The sequence below is a fragment of the Pogoniulus pusillus genome, chromosome 18 (genome assembly GCF_015220805.1).
Source record: "Pogoniulus pusillus isolate bPogPus1 chromosome 18, bPogPus1.pri, whole genome shotgun sequence".
Classification (NCBI taxonomy): domain Eukaryota; kingdom Metazoa; phylum Chordata; class Aves; order Piciformes; family Lybiidae; genus Pogoniulus; species Pogoniulus pusillus.
In genome coordinates, this window is record NC_087281.1 from 13,658,996 (window position 1) to 13,671,882 (window position 12,887).

Below are 12,887 nucleotides of genomic sequence, written 5' to 3' on the forward strand. Positions count from 1 at the left end.
GGTGAGCTACATCTTACTCTCTAACCTCACTTGCAGCCTGGAGGGCCAACTGTATCCTGTGCTGCATCAGGAGAAGTGTGGCCAGCAGGTTGAGGGAAGTGATTGTCCCCCTCTGCTGTGCTCTAGTGAGACTGCACCTAGACTACTGCATCTAGTTCTGGCGCCCCCATTACAAGAAGGATGTGGACGTGCTGGAGTGTGTCCAGAGAAGATGCTCAGAGGGCTGGAGCACCTCTGCTATGAGGAAAGATTGAAAGAGTTGGTGCTGTTCACTCTGAATAAGAGGAGGCTCTGAGGTGACCTTCTTGTGGCCTTTCAGTATCTGAAGTGGGCATACAAAAAAGCTGGGGAGGGAGTTTATAAGCTATTAGGGAGTGAAACGACTAGGGGGAATGGAGCCAAGCTGGAGGTGGGGAGATTCAGACTGGACGTGAGGAAGAAATTCTTCATCATGAGAGTGGTGAGAGCCTGGACTGGGTTGCCCAGGGAGGTGGTTGAGGCCCCATCCCTGGAGGTGTTTAAGGCCAGGCTGGATGAGGCTGTGAGCAGCCTGCTCTAGGGTAGGGTGTCCTTGCCCATGGCAGGGGGGTTGGAACTAGATAATCCTTGTGGTCTCTTCCAACCCTGACTGATTCTATGATTCTCTAAGTAACTCAGTTTATCAGTCACATGTGCCATCCACATACTCATGTTGTTTATGCACATACACAATTAATAATAATATTTTTAAAGCCTTTACAATGTCTATATTCAGATAGAGACGTTTTAGAATCAATAATTAACAAAGCAAGGACAAGAGCTTGTGTACAAATCATTGCATAAACCCTGTTAACTTGACTTCCCTTTGAAAACATTCTGCAACACTTCAACAGCGTGCTGCAGGTGTGGAAAACAGCTGGGGAGATGGCAACTCACTGTGGAAGGCAGAAACTTAAGTCAAGGTTGGGGGCACAGGCACATGCATAGTAGTGTTCTGCAGTCAAGACTCTTGTATGGCCATCCAGGCAGCTACTACCACCTTGGAGAACAAAGTCCCTTCTGGCAGGGAGTTTCAGTACCTTTGTGAGCTTAGTAATAACATGTTTGTCAGACTGGCTGCCATCACTCCAATGCAGGAGAAATGTTCTCTCCTTCTCTACCTCCTGCATGTCCCCAAGCACCTCAGAGGAGGACCCACCTGGACTCCTGTACCAATCATGTCAATCCTGCCTGCTAGCAGGATGAGTTCTGGAGCCTCAGACATTTTCACTCTGGTGGAAAGTAGCAGAACCCAAGCTCCAACTGATTCAAACTTGTAAAGAGCTGCTTATGCAGAGAAAAAGGGCAAAGAAAACTGTTGGTGACCCATCCATCTCTAGCTGAGTAAATAAAAGGTGTACTAATCAAGAAGGAATTAGAAGGAAAAGAGGCACAAGATGAAAGAAAACTGGCAAGAAAAGAGTAGGGTTCAGTCAAGGGCAAATAAAGAAACTCCTCAAGAAGCAGTCAGGTGGTAAAAGGATGAGTGCTCAAAACACCGTGGCTGGCAGCAAAGACAGTGGCTAGCATCAAACAAATTTTTGAGTATTTGTACAAGATAAAGCAAGCTATTCTTGCCCCTTCCCCCCAGTCCTTTATTTATTACCTTATGAAGTAATAAAAAATCAGAAGAAGAGAATCAGGCAAAGGAGAATGAAATTCAAGAGAGATGTTGAGGTGCTGAAACCTGTCCAGAGAAGTGTAACAAGGCTGGTGAAGGGCCTGGAACACAAACCCTATGAGGAGAGCCTGAGGGAGCTGGGGTTGTTTAGTCTGAAGAAGAGGATGCTCAAGGGGGACCTCATTGCTGTCTACAACTACTTGAAGGGAGGTTGTAGCCAGGTGGGGGTTGGTTTCTACTGCCAGGCAACCAGCAACAGAACAAGGGGACACAATCTCATGTTGTGCTGGGGGAGGTCTATGCTGGATGTTAAGAGGAAGTTGTTGCCAGAGAGAGTGATTGGCATTGGAATGGGCTGCCCAGGGAGGTGGTGGAGTTGCCATCCCTGGAGGTGTTGAAGAAAAGACTGGATGAGGCACTTAGTGCCATGGTCTAGTTTACTGACCAGGGCTGGGTGCTAGGTTGGACTGGATGATCTTGGAGGTCTCTTCCAACCTGGTTGATTCTATGATCTTGCCTACACTTGTAAGTTGATTTGATACATAAAAATCCTGTGCTTCAATACAGCATCTTACATCATGCCTGCAACCTGAAGTTCCATGTTACAAACGTATTCATGTGTGGTTTTGCTCATAAAGGTTCTAAGCACTGCTGTCAGTAATGCATTCAGCTGGAGGGGAAAAAAAAATCCCACTAAGGTCCTCATATTTGTCTCTCTGTTCTTGAAGGGATGCTGCCAGAGAACACAAATGGGGAATCATGAGTCGATGATCACGTAATGTCCTTTGGGACTGTGTATGTTCTAGCACAAAGCCATATGTTATGTGATTGTGGAGAATAAGCATTTAATAGTTACTGTTATATACGGCCATAATTTTATTTGGATGGATAAACTGAGCATTGTTTGCATAGCAAGCACCACAGAGCCTACATTTTAAGCCAAGTGGCTAAACAAAGCAGTACCATTTCCCACATGTTATGTGAACTTCATTATCACCCCTCACATTTAGAACTGGAGGTGATTTTTTTCCCCTCCTATTATTATTTTTACACTTTTTTTTTTTTTGGCATTTTGTATTTAAATAATCAAAAAGAGCCTCATAGGCAAAAAATTTAGGAGGGTCTCTTCTCATCATCCTTTGAGGCTACAGTCTCAAGAAACTGATTATTCTTACAAGTGGGGAGGACAGACCCTCACTGTTCCAGTGTGGAGCAACAGGAGAATATCCAGAGTGCAACACAGACCTGTTGTGCTTTGTCTGTAGTGTGTCTTACGTGATGTAGCAGCTTCAGCTCTTCTGTGCTGCATGATGCCTTTGAGTTCAGACACTGTACCCAGCCAGCCTGACCACTCAGCGGCAGACTGACTTCTCAGCACGAAAATTCAAACAAAATATCTGAGTTATTTTGCTATCTGGAGATGAGGCACAGTGGAGGATGAGAGGGATGGGAATGCCAGATGGTGGGAGAGGAAATGAGAGCCAGGATGTCCCAGTGTTACACTAATCTATACAGGTACTTGGTATCCTTCTGTGCTTCTGAAATAGTTGATACCACAGCAGTGCTGAATCTTGAGCACACCTCAGCTGAATTTCACGGAGGGGAGCTATGAACATGACTCATTTTTTTTCACTGAGACTACTCCAAAGTGTACAACATGCCTGGAAGGAACACCTATGTCATGGTTCAGACCCAGCTGGCCGCTGAGCCTCACACAGCTGCTCACACAACTGCCTCCCCCACCCCACAGAGGTACGGAAAGGAAAATTGGGAGCAAAATGTAAACCCCCTGTGGGCTGAGATATGGAAAGTTTAATAGGACACTACAAAGAACAAAGAAGCAACAGGAACTGCAGTAATACTAATGAAGTAAAATATAAAGCAAGTGATATAAAACACAACTGCTCACCACCACAAAAAGCACCAAAACAAAGCTGCTCCCACCTCATTTATCCATCCCTCTCCTTACACAGCCGACATGATGTCAGTATGGTATCCATTACCTCATTGCTGGTCCAATTGACTATCCTGGCTGTGACCCCTCCCAGCTTCTTGTAAGAAAATTAACCTTACTCTACCAGGACAGTCTATAAGGGTAGTCATGCTGCATGTGAACACAGAAATGCTGACTGGGCTTAGGAAAAAAGCTGATGCCTGTTAATAATGTTTGATCCCTCAGTAAGGGCAACAAAGGGGAAAAATAACTAATGCAAGATGATATTTTTTCCAAAATTAATATTGTTTCTTAATTTTGATATTAAGAACTCTCACCGCCCCTGACCACTACTTTTAATAATAATAATAATAATAATAATAATCAGGTTCTTACATGGTCGTGGAAACATTCTATGGGTAATATCTAGATCTAGTAATAACCAGCAAAATATATGAACATTAATTAAACTGGAAGAGAAGATTCCCTCAGTCAAATGCCACTCGTAGTCAATATACTGCTTGCCCACTAGATGGACACAAGGAGCTCTTTCTGCTTATGGCAGAAGGCAATGGAGAATTACAAAGAGGCATTTATGAGGCATTTACTCACAAAAGTATCATTACTTGACTCGCAGGGCTTGCCACACTCCAGGCAGTGCTCAAATGCTTTCAGGGAACTCTGTCTTGTCAGCTGCTGAGACTTGATTCTTCCCAGGCTTCTGGGGAAAGGAGGCAGACAATCTCTGGCTAGGAGGACCTGAAATACATTTTTCCCTTCCTGTTTAAAGACATAGTCAACTACAAAGAAATCACTTCTGGATCCAAGTGTTAGATACTAACAGAATTGGCTTTGTATCTGGGAAGCATGCACATGCCACAAAGTCAAGCAAATCCAAAGAATCAATGTTGAAACATAATTCTTGTTTCTGGGATGCAAACAAATTCAATCTCAGCTACCCAATGAGCTGAGAAATGACACTGGAATTTCTTTATTGCACTTAAAGGAAAATGAGCTGCTCTCCTGTGTACTGCTATGCATCAGTACTCACCAAATTCTACTCCTTAGGTGGCAGAAGTTGTCAAATTTTCCTAATATGAATAATTTTGAATTTAGTCCTTTAAGTTAGCAAAATCCCCCATAAAGTAGTATTTCTACTACTTAATCACAGTAATGCAATAGCCATGCCTACCTAACATGTCACATGGAGACAATTTTCCATATGAAAAGGCAGATTGTGTGGTGATGAATGGTGCCACATCCAGTTGGCAGACAGTCACTAGCGGTGTTCCCCAAGGATCAGTGCTGGGCCCAGTCCTTGCCAGAGAGAGTGATTGGCATTGGAATGGGCTACCCAGGGAGGTGGTGGAGTTGCTGTTCCTGGAGGTGTTCAAGAAAAGCCTGGATAAGGCACTTAGTGCCATGGTCCAGTTGATTGGACAGGGCTGGGTGCTAGGTTGGACTGGATGATCTTGGAGGTCTCTTCCAACCTGGCTGATTCTGTGATTCTATGATAAGGAAAAAAAATATTCATTTTTAGGGTGGCAGAACACTGGAACAGGCTGCCCAGAGAGGTTGTGAAGTATCCATTTCTGGTGGCATTCAAAACCCACCTGGACATGCTCCTGGGCCATTTACTTTAGATAATTTTGCTCTATCAGAGGAGTAGGACTAAATGATCTTCGTAAGTCTCTTCCAACCCCTACTATTCTGTGTGATTCTGTGTGAAATCCTGTACCTTTCTGAAGGACAAATAACTAGATCCAGTGGAAGTTTTTCCTTGGAGATAGTTTTCCATGTGAAAAAGCAGATTCTGTGGCAACTTTAGAAAGACACTGTCTCATTTCTGGCAGAGAACTCACCACTTATTAGTTCAGCCCACCTATGCTTTGTACTCCTGGTTTCCCCATGCGCATCCTGGTGCTAGATGTTTGAGATCTTCATCTAGTTACTTTTCCTCAGGGTCTCCAAGAAGATGCCAAGTATCTGGAGGCCTTGTTTTTTCCAGATTCTATAGGCAATTTTCAGCTGAATAAACTGCTCACTCATTCCCCAAACTTTTTTCCCTTATCATATAGGCCAGCCCAGCAATGAAGCTGTGGACTCCATGGTGATCTCCCTGGCCATCCAGCAATTTGCATTCTCAGACTCCTAGGCTCTGCTGTTCCCTGTACTGCTTGTGAACAAGAGTTACTGTTCACTGGCTCTGCTGTTCCCTGCACTGCTTGCACAACAAGATTTGCTGTTTACTGGCTCCTAGAGTTCATTTACAACTTTGAGGATGCCCTTTTCAGGCATCTGACTTGTTCACTAAACATCTTCCTATGATCCTTTCTATCTTGAAGAGCAGGACCATGTGGAGGCAGGCAGACTGTCTGCCTACAAACCAGGCTAAAACAGCAAGGAGAGCAGAAGATTTCCATTTTTGTCTCATGGAGAAGAATTTCCTCAAAATCTCCCCATGTTGGGAAACAAACCTCAAAGTCTGCTCTTTGACATTTTGTCTTCATCAAAACAAAGCCCGTTTTACAATACAGCAACATTTCCCAGGCAAAAAAGGGTCTCGTTTTGCCAGCACCACGGATGGGGATGTTGGTTAATTTCATTTCAACTGGGAGCACTGTCTCTGTGAAGTGTGCACACAAAGGAAGAGGGAGGGAAGCAGGGTTAAATGTGACTGTAACTTTGCATTTCTGCAGAGCTGTGTTTGTAAGGAAAAAATGCCAAGGATGAGTTCTGGATACGCAGGCGGTTCATTTGCTCCTCTTCTTTCCCAAATAAAGGCTTGCAGAGTCCTTTTTTTTGCAGCGAATGGCAAAGAAGGGCAAGCGTCCAAATGAAAGGTTAAGAGATCAAGGAAACCTCAGGATGCCTTTTTCTGACACATTTGAATCTATGTCAGGAAGTTTTCCCAACTGTTAGGGAAGGAGTTAGGACCAGACAGAGAGTGGCTGCAGGAACCAATTTGCTTTTCTTTCTCCTTTTTGTAGATAGGTTTCTTTTCAGTCACAGAGAAGGCTAAATTTACAGGGAAGATCCTGCACTGGGTTACCTGATGCTAGCACATGTAAGCCTGGAGTCAGTGTTGCTCTTTGCGATTTCACTGTGGAGTTTGGTATCATTATGTGACCTTGGTGACATCAGTTAGATCAAAACAAATATCAGTCACTTAACCAGGTTCATTCTCTGGTTACGGTTGCTTCTGCTCCATCTAGAGAAAATACAGTGAACATGTGCTTCTAGTGAATCTTAGTAAAGGTTGGGACTTGAAGCTCAAGTAGATTTCACATAACTTGGCAAGCTGATGAAAAGCAATTCAGAATGAAGCACTACAAGAGGAAACCTCACCCTACTTACAGGTTTCCCTCTGAGGGAAAGCTATTCCCCTTCCTAATTGCATTTTTATAAGTGGCTTCTTAATATTGTATTAACTACAGAGAATAAACACAAAATGCATAGGGATGTTGCTGGGTGTTAGTTCCAGTTGTCTTTCATTAACTTTAATATGTTTTTCCAGTCTGTCTGCCCAAGGAGTATGCAGGATAATGACAGTGTGTGTATACTATGATATATATATAAAGGGTGTGCAACAATTTCATTGCTCTTAGTGAATGTCCCCACCTTGAGGAAAAATGTCTTAACCCTTTGGTCTCCTCCAACCAACTATATTGAGATTTACATCACCCTTACAGTCTTTATTTTAATCATAGAATCAGCCAGGTTGGAAGAAACCTCCAAGATCATCCAGTCCAACCTAGCACCCAGCCCTAGCCAGTCAACTAGACCATGGCACTAAGTGCCTCATCCACCCTTTTCTTGAACATCTCCAGCGCTGGCAATGCCACCACCTCCCTGGGCAGCCCATTCCAATGCCAATCACTCTCTCTGACAACAACTTCCTCCTAACATCCAGCCTAGACCTCCACCAGCACAACTTTAGACTGTGTCCCCTTGTTCTGTTGCTGGTTGCCTGGCAGAAGAGACCAACCCTCACCTGGCTACAGCCTCCCTTCAGGTAGTTGTAGAGAGCAATGAGGTCAGCCCTGAGCCTCCTCTTCTGCAGGCTGCACACCCCCAGCTCCCTCAGCCTCTCCTCACAGGGCTGTGCTCCAGGCCCCTCACCACCCTTGCTGCCCTTCTCTGAACATGTTCCAGTATCTCAACATCTCTCTTGAATTGAGGGGCCCAGAACTGGACACAGCACTCAAGCTGTGGCCTGACCAGTGCTGAGTCCAGGGGAATAAGCTCTCTTGTCCTACTGGCCACACTGTTCCTGATCCAGGCTAGGCTGACATTGGCTCTCTTAGCCACATGGACACACTGCTGGCTCATCTTCAGCTACTATCTATCAGTACCCTCAGGTCCCTTTCTTCCTGGCTGCTCTCAGCCACTTTGTCCCCAGCCTGTAGTGCTGCTTGGGGTTGTTGTGGCCAAAGTGCAGAACCCTGCACTTGGCCTTGTTAAATCCCATCCCATTGGCCTCTGCCCACCCATCCAGCCTGTCAAGGTCCCTCTGCAGGGCTCTCCTACCCTCCAACAGCTCCACACCTGCTCCTAGCTTGGTGTCATCCTCAAACTTCTTGATGCTGGACTCAATGCCCTGGTCCAGATCATCAATAAAGATATAAACAGGACTGGGCCCAGCACTGAACTTGAGCCTGTGCCCTCTATTCATCTATAATCACTCAGATCATTTTAGAGGGTATTTAATTGTCTGATGTTAAAGAATATTATTTATGTTAAGGTGTCAGCTGGCAATCTGGAGAGTGCAAAAGCATAAAGCATTTCTAAAGAAGAACAACAACAACAGATTGTCAGGCCTCTTGAATTAAGCCTGACATTGTATTTATGTAACTATCATATTGCACAAGTCTGTTTTCATAAGCAATTTCAATTTAGCTTACTGCTCTGAAAGCAAAAAAAACCCTGCAGTGGATGAAAAGGTCTTTGGATTAGTGAACTCTGATAGTAGAGAAAAGTCATTTGCATTTACTGGATCCCACAGCTCCACATCATGCTTCACTTGAATATATTCTGTTATGACTTCATGGGTGGGAGCAAAAAGGAAGACATGTCAGACCACTGATCACAGTGCTTTCAACCAGAGGACAGAACAAAGCTCCTTCCAACTGTGTTTTTCCTAGCCCAGGATTACACGTGGTAGAAGGCATTTCATTCATTTTTTTTCAGGTTCTGTTTCCTTTCCTCAAGATGTCTTTTATCTGCAGTTGAGGAGAGTGTGTTTCATATTCACTAGGTCAAACTCAGCCCTAATGTAACCCTAGCCAAGTGTGTGGAGTTGGGCCAGGAACATTTTCATCCTCTTGTCTCCCTTTTGGGGTCATTACCACCTGAAACCAGCATCCTCCCTCAAGGCATAGTTTTTGGGTCAGCTAGTCAGCGTGCACAGACATGAGGCAACGCTTTCTCCCCAGGGATTGGTAGCTGCCTGTGAGTCCTGTCTACAAATAGGTAAAATGAGATACCTCTGGGCATTGTGGGAGACTAAACTACATACAGACGTCTCTTACTTCCAAAATGAGCTTAAATGGCAGGTTTAGGGGCAGGTGCTGTCTTGGGGAAACAAAGAAGTGCTTAATCCAGGTATCCTGGCAGATATCTGAGTAAAAGGATGGAAGCAGAATCACAGCTACGTTACTAGGTGCTGTTACTTTTCACAGCTCACATTCCACATTGGCTCTAGGATACAAACAAATGGGAAGGAGTTGACCAGTATTCCAGCAATCCCTGAATCTGGGCCTGTATTTATGCTGTAGCTGCTTTTTTCTTGTTTACCATCTTACTGTGGCTCCAAACAATGGATTGTGCCTCAAAGATTTGGCAGCATGCAAGCTTACTGCCTGTAGGAGCTGAGTGCAGCCTGACTGTCCACATCACAGTCCCTGAGCAGAAAGATGCTGCGTGGTGCTGGTAAATGACTAGCAGTCTTCTTTCATGTAGAGAATAAAATTGGAATTAACAGGGCTGTAAGTCAAATAAGGCTGAGAACTTTGAAATCCTGTCTTGTTTTAAAATTAAAACAAGATGCAGGAAAAAATCAGGTTAACTTTTATCCTTCCTTTTATTGCTATTAATTGCCACATGAAAGCCTGAAACGAGGGAGAAAATGGTTACTTCACACAACTGCATTTTTCTTCTGGCCTTAAACAAAGTGTATAATTCTTTTCTTCTGTTAGCTCAACTGCTCAGAGAAATATTAGGCAATACTATCCAAGCTCCTTGTACTTGACACAGCTAATGAGAGAAACAGCAGCTGGAAGCTTCCAGTAGGTCTGCTAGAATAGCCAGTCCTGCAGTGGGACTCTGCAACCTTTACATGGAAGTTGCATGAAGAATCAGAAAATGCTATCTTGGAAAATAGAGTAGGAACTAATTTTCTTCTTTCCTTTTCTTTTCCCCTTCTTCTTTCTTTTCTTCCCCACCCCCACCCCCCCCACCCCCCCCCCCCCCCCAAAAGATGTGAACTCCCCAAGCCTAAATCAATGCAGTTGGACTGCAGCATTTGATGCTACCTTGATACAAGGCCTTCAGAGGGAAGAAAAGTGAGAGAGTTAACTCATCTTAATTCTATCAGTGCAAACAGGAATGGCTCTTTGAAAATGAATGCAGAGATTATGTGTAAAACAAACAGGAGGTACTGTGATTAACATCTCTGGTCATTGCCTTTCTCATGGTAAGAATTTCCTTAAACCTAGCAAAGGAGTCAGGCCAACAAATTGTTCCAAAGCCCGTGCCTGTGCATAGAAGGTACGTTCATGATTAACTGGTTTTGCTACAGCAGGGGACTAATGCATCCTCACCAAATCCTGATGAGTTGAGGAACAAGAACTCTGCACTGTGGCACAGTAATGATGGCACTAATGTTATTGACCTTGATAAGCTCAGCAATAGCTGAAGTGCCCTGCTTTCACTGATTGCTAGAGTAAGGCAGTAATTTCAGCCAGTCATCTCACTGAAGGTGAGATATTGGTGCTATTGGAATGGGCTGCCTAGGGAGGTGGTGGAGTCACTGTTCTTGGAGGTGTTCAAGAAAAGAGCAGATGAGGCACTTAGTGCCATGGTCTAGTTGACTGCACAGGGCTGGGTGCTAGGTTGGACTGGATGATCTTGGAGGTCTCTTCCAACCCGGTTGATTCTATGATTCTGTTATTCTATGATCCCCATGTCCGCTTCCAGAGTTAAGCGAAATATGAACACCTTCCTTGCAGTGCAAAGATAACCTAGGAGGCAAGTCATAGAATCAATCAGGTTGGAAAAGGCTTCCAAGCTCATCCAGTCCAACCTATCACCCAGCCCTGTCCAATCAATTAGACCATGGCCTCCACCACCCAGAATCATTAGTCTGTAGCAGTAGTATGGTGCAAGAGTTTATTTTCAAAATTAATATTGTCTATTAGTTTTGACATTTGAGTCTTTCACCACCAACCAGTATTTTTAATAATAGGTCATGAAAAGCATTACTCAGATGGAAAGGCAGAATCTAGAACACTTAAAGAAATAACTTGCAAAAATACAACAAACATCAAACTATTAGAACTGGAAGTTCTTGTGGTCGATTATACTGCTTGCCCACTTGATGGACTTGAGAAGCTCCTTTCTGCTTCAGGCAGAAAGCACTTGGATTCAATTAGAATTTACAGAGTTTTGCAAAGAGGCTTTTGAGTATTTTATTTACTCACAAAAGTTATCTTTGGGTTCCCAGGGCTAACTACAGTTTCCAGAGAGTACCCAAATACTTGCAGGGAGTTATGTTCATGTGTTGTCAGACACTGAGGCTTCTAGTTCTTCCCAGGTTCTAAGAGGGTGTTGGGAGAGAGGTAGGCAATCTCTGACTTGATCCTGGTTCCTCTTGGATGACTCCAGACGTGGCACAGAGGCTTGCAGATGTGCAGATGGACACAATGTCACAATTGTGTGAAGGCACTTAATGCCAATCTCCTGGTCAACTTGAAGCAAGGCAGTTTCCAGGTAGACAAATCCAAAGCATCAAGGCTTGCTATTATGTAGCAGGTAGAGCATGGCACGATGAAAGGACAGAGAGCAATGAGGCAGAAGCACATTGAGGCAGAGCACACTGTCTTTACCTGCTCATCTCTTTTCATCAATGTAGACTGAGGCTAATAGTTCTTTGGCCACAGACTAGCCAATCAGACTGGCACTTTGCCAAAATTGAGCATATTAGGTGAAACCAGGGCTTGCTTACCCTTATTAGGGCAAAACACAAACAAGTGTGAAAACACATGGACATGGCACTTGGTGCCATGGTCTAGCCTTGAGCTCTGTGGTAAAGGGTTGGACTAGATGATCTGTGAGGTCTTTTCCAACCCTGATAATACTTTGATACTGTGATACATGAGCTATCCTATTTACAAGTTTGGAAGGAGAGAAAGAGACTCAAAGGCATCAGGCTTTTGTCTTCCTTTCCCACCGTTGCTTTTCCCAACAGGAGAGAGGGAGAGCAGAAAACATGTCTGGGCAAGGCAGGACATGTTTAGGCCTATTTTGGCCTTCCACAACATACTTTCCCAGTGCACAGACAATAATAAATTAGGAGGTGCTGAAGGTGTTTGAAGGCACAGGATCAGATATTAGTGTGGTGTTGGCCAGCTAGAAGAATGGACTGAAATTATGCAGAACGCAGAAATCTAAGGGGAGAACATGAGTCAATAATGCCACCTAGCTGTAGACAAAGTCAGCATCACAGTGGAATGCAGTGGAAGTGCTGCATTTAAAATGCACTAAGCCATTCCTTCAGCCTGGCATAGCACATAGGTCATTTCCAGACAGGGGAACGAGGGACTAGAGAAAGTATAGAAATTAACTGTGATCCAGAAAACATGGCCTACGGAGACATACTGGAAAATCTGGCTTTAGTTAAACTAGAAAATAGAAATCTGAGGGAAGATAGGGCATTGATGATAATTTCTAACTTGGTTTTAGTTTAAATTTCTAGAGACTCAAAATACAGCTAACAGAAGCAATACAATTACAGGATGTCTTCCCCTCTCCCCTCTTTTGGAAAGAAAGGACGTAGAGAGGAAAAGGTAAAACACTCCCAAATAGTCTCACTTTGATTGGGAAGTTAAAAAAGACCCTTTAACAATAAATAGAAGGTATCTAAGGTAGGGGAGTAACAAAGAGGTATAGGGAAGGAACAACCAACCTACAAACACCCAAACCACCACAATCCTCCACCAAGTAGCACACAGAAAGTCACAAAAATGCCACCTTACATATAGGATATTGAAGGACAGGTGCTGCATAATGAATATTTAGTGAAACTGGATTATTCCA